Source organism: Lactuca saligna, chromosome 8, assembly GCF_052625555.1.
Source record: "Lactuca saligna cultivar CGN05327 chromosome 8, ASM5262555v1, whole genome shotgun sequence".
Classification (NCBI taxonomy): domain Eukaryota; kingdom Viridiplantae; phylum Streptophyta; class Magnoliopsida; order Asterales; family Asteraceae; genus Lactuca; species Lactuca saligna.
This window is the reverse complement of record NC_136424.1, coordinates 66,583,548-66,590,681: the sequence shown is the minus strand read 5'-3', so window position 1 is coordinate 66,590,681 and position 7,134 is coordinate 66,583,548. Positions and strand designations below refer to the sequence as shown.

General features: G+C 32.0%; 2 pseudogenes; both read right to left on the bottom strand.

Annotated features, from left to right (window-relative positions):
- Positions 1-3,415: 3,415 nt before the first annotated feature.
- On the bottom strand, positions 3,416-4,387 carry LOC145009715 (uncharacterized; annotated as a pseudogene).
- A 145-nt stretch (positions 4,388-4,532) lies between these two features.
- Positions 4,533-5,838, bottom strand: LOC145009108 (uncharacterized; annotated as a pseudogene).
- Between the last annotated feature and the right edge of the window lie 1,296 nt (positions 5,839-7,134).

Sequence of the window (7,134 nt, the reverse complement as noted above, 5' to 3'; positions counted from 1 at the left end):
TTTATTTTTAAGAAAATAGTTATTTATACAAATAAAAATCAACATTTTTAAACAACTAAAAAGGATAAATTAAGTATTTGAAACTATTTTTTATTTGTTATGTTCCTTGCACATTCTTTTTTGCAACAACTGCTCCATGTAGGGTGCAATCCTCCTATAAATTCATTTGTCTGTTTAAATCCGCCCATGCTTCTTATATTTTCGACAATTCTAGTGATAGAATGTCATCATAAATTCAATCATCTCATGTTTTCCCTGTTGCTAGTACAAACAAATAAATGAAAACATATTTACAATTTCTTACATATTTCCTTGAAATAAATCAAGAAATTCAAATTATTCCTTATAGACTATACTTATACAATTCCATCCATTGTCATGGTGAAAAGATTAATAGTTATTTACAACACCATAACTACTCTCGATAAGGTGGCGATCCAAATGCAAATAAAACCATTTAACCACAAAAAAGTGTTTAAAAAGATAAGATTTAAAGAAACAATTAAGTCTTACTTGGTTTACAAGATAAAAAATCAATCAATGAAGAATCAAACATGACATAAAGGATGATATTTCCATAATGTAAATCATTGTGACAAAAATCAACATATGTGTGGCTTTGTGACAACTCCTTTTCTAATGTGTGGATTTCATCCTCGCTTATCAAATTAAAACTCTTTTGCATTCTATATATAGGTGTTACAAACGGTACACCAAAGGAATAGAACCAAAAACTTCATCACCAATGAAGCATACAGTCAGATATGTCAAAACATCAGGGGTGTACACACATCTTTTTCCAACATCTTGAAATTTCCAGGAAGCTCCTAGCGATCAGTATGTACCCCGTAAATCTAAGCTAAACTTCTTCTATTGGTTAGATGACCAAAATTATGAACAAAGCTAAGCCTTTGTCAAAATTGGGACCTAAAAATCACAAAAAATTGTATGAAAAAGCAAGTAAAATATAACATTTGAAAACACAAATGAGTAAAAATGAATCTGCAAGAACATAAAAACAACTTTTAGGAATCATATATGTATGAGCATAAATTAGTATAAAAAAAATAAAATGTGAAATCAAAAAGAAATCTAAACCTAATAGAACCGGTAGAAACTAAACCAAACCCACTAACCTTAGGATGGGTTTGTTTTGTAGTAGCAATTCAACTTTTAGATCTAGGGTTTTGACAAGATCTATAGCGGCGACGGGAGAGAAGCTCTCCGGCATGAGAACGGGAGTGGAATAGGTGGTGGTGGTTCTTAATGGCAGGTTAGGGAGGAGCCGACTGGTATTGATGCAGCTGATGTTGCAAATTTTGAATGGGGCAAGATGATTGAGAGATGAAAAAAGAAAAATTTGTAGGTGGATAGGGTAAGAGGTGTTAGTGTCGGTTGTGAGTTTTTGTTTCGATACTACTGGAAATGGAGATGTGTTTGAGGAGGGGTTATAAGCAGAAACGTAGATGAACAACAATGGGGCGATCTGTGCGCTTTCATTTTACATCGTTGGATGGTTGTAGCAGATCAACGGCACACTTTGTTATCCATATGATTTATTTCTTCGTAGAGTTCACCACTTTAGCATTCATGCATTCAGGTTGTACCTCTTAAAATAGTGTTTTAAAATTAGGACTTTGTTGCAATAGGCACTTGTAAATTATGTATGGATATATATATATATATTATATATATATATATATATATATATATATATATATATATATATATATATACAATCAATAAATGCATGTTGATTTTGTAATGTTAATAATTATGTTTATATTCCAAGTGCAAGAAATAGCAATGTGCTTTGGTTTTTGTCCCAAGTTAAAAATAGCAATGTACTTTGGCATCAATAAATACATGTTGTTTTGGTAATTGTGTTTATGTCCCAAGCGCAAGAAATAGCAATGTACTTTTGTTATTTCTTATATTTAAGTGCAAAAAATAGCAATGTACTTTGGTAGTTTTTGTTTATGTTGATACTTTCACTTATAAGTTTATATATGTTGTTATTTATTATGTATTTGGAAAAATTTTGTGCAATGTTCAATGACCCAGTGTATAGGGAGGAACTTTATGTTTTTTTTCATTTGGGGAAACCACTAAGTGATGATCAAGAAGGAAACCAGGAGACCAAATATGGTTTGTCAGATTAGTTTCTATTGTGTTAGACTTATTATGACATAACTTTATAACACGTTTGTTGTTTATTTTGGTATTTGTATGGAATTATAACACTTTGATACTTAGTTGGCTTTTTATGTAATTTTTTCTTCATATAATCTTTTCGTGTTTTCGACAATTATTTTCATTAATTATGGGTTTTTCTGCAACCAAAAAGGGTAGGATTAAGAAAATTAAAATGACTATTACCAGTGATACACGTTTATTACCGGCAACAACCTATTACTAATGATAACAGTTATTATTGACGGCATAATATTAGTGGCGATAGATAGCTTTAGCGGCAACATTAAGCAATAGTGACGGGTAGTACCAGCGACTCTTTAGCGGCGACATGTCACCGCTATTACCTTTAGCGGCGATAAAGCTCAATTTTAGCGAAGATTTTTCTCGCCGCTAATACTCGTTTTTCTTGTAGTAGGGGGGAATTGTTAAGTTATGAAGTTTGAGAACAGGATGACTAGAGTACCAAATATCATGATATCAAAAAGCCCAAAAGTTAAGTGCTCCATGATAAAGAGTAATCGAGAGAGTGACATAAATTTCAAGTTTCATCCATACAATGTAGCCTCTATACCTCTTGAGCCCAATACTCAGCTTAGTTCCAAAGTGTGGTACCTCATTTAGTGATCCATCTTCTTACCAATAGTTGGGTGGTTTGTTAGTTTATATCACAGTGACACATCAAGTTCTTCCATATGTAATTCTCATAGAGCACGTTTGGTTGGACGTAATAGAAAAGCAAATGAATAGAATGGATCAAGTAATGGAATGGACAAGGTAAAGGAATGATACATTACCATTCCATTGTCACGTTTGGTTACACTTAAGGAGTGGAATGATTCATTCACTCATATTGTTTGGTATGAACACACAGAGAAAGGAATGGAATAAAAATACTTAATAATGACAAAAAATACCCCTACAACATAAAATTCAATATTTTTAGCATTATGTAGTAAAAAATTATAGTTTCTATTGTAATAAAGATATATTAACTGAACAAACAACGAAAACTATAACATAGACATAAAATGCTTTATATAAATATGAAAAATTATTTATTATAAAAACTCTAAAAGAACTTAACTCATCAAAACATATCAATGTCTACTCAACTTTATCAAAAAATGATTTGACCGTAATGTTCATAACTTAAAAAATTGCAACTTCAGAAAAAAAAATCCATATAAATAACATCAGACATCATCATCAAGCAAACTCTTTACTCATCAGTCAAAAATATTACCATCAACTCATCATTTTTTAAAAGCATACGAACAACCTTGTTACAGTCATGAACAGTTAAACCAACTAATTTTTTCATCTCAACATTAAGTTTTTTATGTAGGTCTTCTCTATCCCTCTCGATTCCAAGAACTGCATTAAAGATATTTGTTGCATTATCAATCTTTGAACCAATAATATTTGCCGACTCTTTTAAACTATTCATTAAAAGATCCCAACTATTGTTTCTTCTTCTCTTTCGTAGTGTACTTGATTCTTATCTAGTAGGAGCATATGTAGCATTATTCAGTGGAGCATCAACATATATATCCTCTAATCTATCTCAAGTTCCTTGCATGTAATCAATATTTTCTTCTTGTTTGTTATTTATCTCAGATACAATATCAGCAGCTGTTTGAGCATCTCTTCCATTTGCACGATCCTTTCCAAATACAATACAAAGGTCCCAATAATGAGGAAATTTCTTACCTCTCCATTTTGATGCATTCTTATGTACCTAGAAAAAAACATCTGAAGTTAAATAAATAATAAATTATGCTGAAAAATACTTATTATAAAATAATATCAGGTATTCAATTAAAAACATTACCTGAGCATAAGCTTGCCAAACAGATTGAGGAGCTTCAAGCATATTATTTTGGTCATCCCATCCAAAACCATTTGTGTTGTTCCATGACATCATATCATGCACAACAGACCGATCTCTCTTCAATGTTTTTATGCGTGATTTTATATGTGGCTTTGCTTTTATTCCCGAGTTGGGAAGGGAGACCACGAGTCGAGTTTCCACTACACCAAAGAACCCAGGCTTAATACCACTTTCTACTTTAAAGTGAGAACCTGAATTGAGTATATCAACCATAGATTCAATAAGTTTTGCATCTTCTATCTCATTCAACTTCCTTTTATTCTTTCCAGGACCCCTTTCACCATGAGTTTGTGACTGCATACCTTAAACACGTAACAAAAATGATATATAAAGAAGTAAAAGAACAAATATTAGATATATAAGAAGCCATGAGTAAACAAAGCATAACTGAAACCATAAATTCCAAAATAAATCTATCAAAATGTAATTAAAAGAACAACATAAATCAGTTATGCCTAGATCTCCATGAATTAAACATTGAGGTAGCCATGTTATCTCTAAAACTTTTCCATTCATTTGATGTTCCCGTTGTTATATGCTTGACTTGTGATCCAAGATCTGCATCATCGTCATCATTGTTTGTTTCAATAACTTCATCATCGTCAAGTGGATCATAAGGCAATTCTTTTCGTATGAAGTTATGTAGAAGAAAACAAGCAAGAATTATCTTACTTTGTGACTAAATGGGATAGAATGATGGACTTCTAAGTATAGCCCATCTTTTTTTAATACTCCAAAGCAACGTTCTATGACATTCCTTTTCGATGAGTGTTTCATGTTAAAATATTCTTCAGCCTTTTCTGGTCGATGTCCATTCAACCAAGTATTCAAATGATATCTTTGACCTCTAAATGGTGTAAGGAAGCCTTCACCATTAGTATATTCGGCATCAACAAGATAATAGTTACCTTTAGCTACTTGTAACCCATTTTCTCGAAGCGTTGCACTACATAGTATTCTACCATTGGCAGCAGATCCTTCCCAGCCTGGTAATACGTAAATGAATTGCATATCAAGAGTGCAAGTAGCAAGGACATTTTTTGTTATTTCTCCTTTTCAATTCCTGTATCTTGGTTTGTCTTTCTCTAGTACATGTACACTTATATGTGTCCCATCTATTACTCCTAAATATCCCTACAACCAAAATTAATTATGTATGAGAGTTACTATACTAACTATTAATAATTTACAAATATAAACTTGAGTCTAGCAAATAAAATACCTTGAACCATTTCCATCGTTCATCTGTTGAAGTTTCTGATATAGGCTCAGGTTTCTTAAGCAATTCTTTTTCCAATTGAATAATAGCATTCACTACATTATTAAAATGTTTACTAATTGTCTAACCCAATCTACAAAATTGGAACTTTGCCACACGGTTTTTTACATGGTGAGCCAAAATAAACAAAAATATAGCCACTTGTTCGTCGATTTGGAGATACCTATATGCCTTTCACTTCCCAATGATCTCAACCATGTGACACAGCTTAGTAAATGCAACCCTATTCATTCTTAGTTGTTGTTGACAAGCCTCGTCACTTTCATATACTAATCTTTGCATATATTCTTCTCTTTGTGGGTGTAGCATCTTGTAGCGAGGTCTACTTTGACACAAATAAATACGTATGGAAATAATAGTACTCACTATATGAAAAATACCAATTTACTAAACTTATTATCTCAATCCACAATGTACTAAATGCAGCAAATTTATTTGTTCTTTTTCGTCTATTCATTTTAAGACGAGTCATAACTTCGGAGTAGATTCTTTTATCATCAAAAACAAATGTTAGATGTACAAAGAAGTTGACAGGATACCACAGATGTAAAGAGTTACAAGAAATAAAGTTACAAATGATACTATCCAATATTAGTTTACAAATTAGATTATCGTTTTAGGCCACTTTGAATCGATTGAAATAGTCATGAGGCGGTTCCTGATATGTACTATAGTTGTGACATATTGGATGAAGCTCAATTGGTAATTAGTCAAAATATTGTGCAGGTTAACACAAGAAAAGGTACAGGTTCCTAATTTGATGTTCAATAAGGGTGGAATTTATCAAATGGTTTGTCTTTAAGGACGTCCAAACAGAAAAATATCATCAATAACATTATATTTTTCTAAGAAACAATACAATAATCTAAAATTTCATTTTGTTGGAAACAAATATAAATCTAAAAAAACAATTGCCCTATTAAATTTACATGATACTATCCAAATAGAAACAAGAGATGAACAGGGAATGATAAATGAATTCGATGGAAAAAATGTAAATTAAAATTCCACACCTAGAATAAAGGGTTACCATCCAATACTTTGAAGTGGGGTATGATCAACAATTGCAAAAATATTATATTTGACAGTGGGAGTAGGAGGAGAAATAAGACTGTAAAAGTTAAAAACATCAATGATCAATTATGATTTAATACACGATAGATTGTCTAAAATCACATTTTTTTTCTAAATTAACCAACTTCACTTGTTTTTTAGAGCACAAAAAAAAAGGCGCAGCAAGAAAACACACAAAATACCAATTTTGATTAATTGATACATAAAACTACTTTATCTATACATAAAATCGAACACCTATAAAACCTACCAAGTACAGACATTCCGATTAACAAAATTAAAAGGAAATCAGATGCTAACCTTCAAAGTTAGTTTCTAGATAGTAGCTTTGAAAAGCATTTGCAAACAACAAAAAAAAAAAAAAAAAAAAAAAAAAAAAAAAAAAGCTCGGGTGACTTTAACATCCTGTTCTGGATCATCTGTGATAAGAGTTAGTGGGTTGCAACCCGGGCAGGAGGAAGCATCGGGGTTGCTACGAGTTGCGAGAAGCGTAGGGCATCTCGTCACCTTTACGCATGTATGAGGACCTTTGGAATCAGCGTTGTATTGAAAGAAGCTATGGAAGTTTGAAGATTTGGAAATATAAGCCCCTAAGTTGAGAAATGTGGCAGCAGAGTACGATGGGTGTACATATGTGTATGCTTAGCGTACGAATGTGCATGATCCTTAAGCAAGAGCCACCTAGTATGCTGGG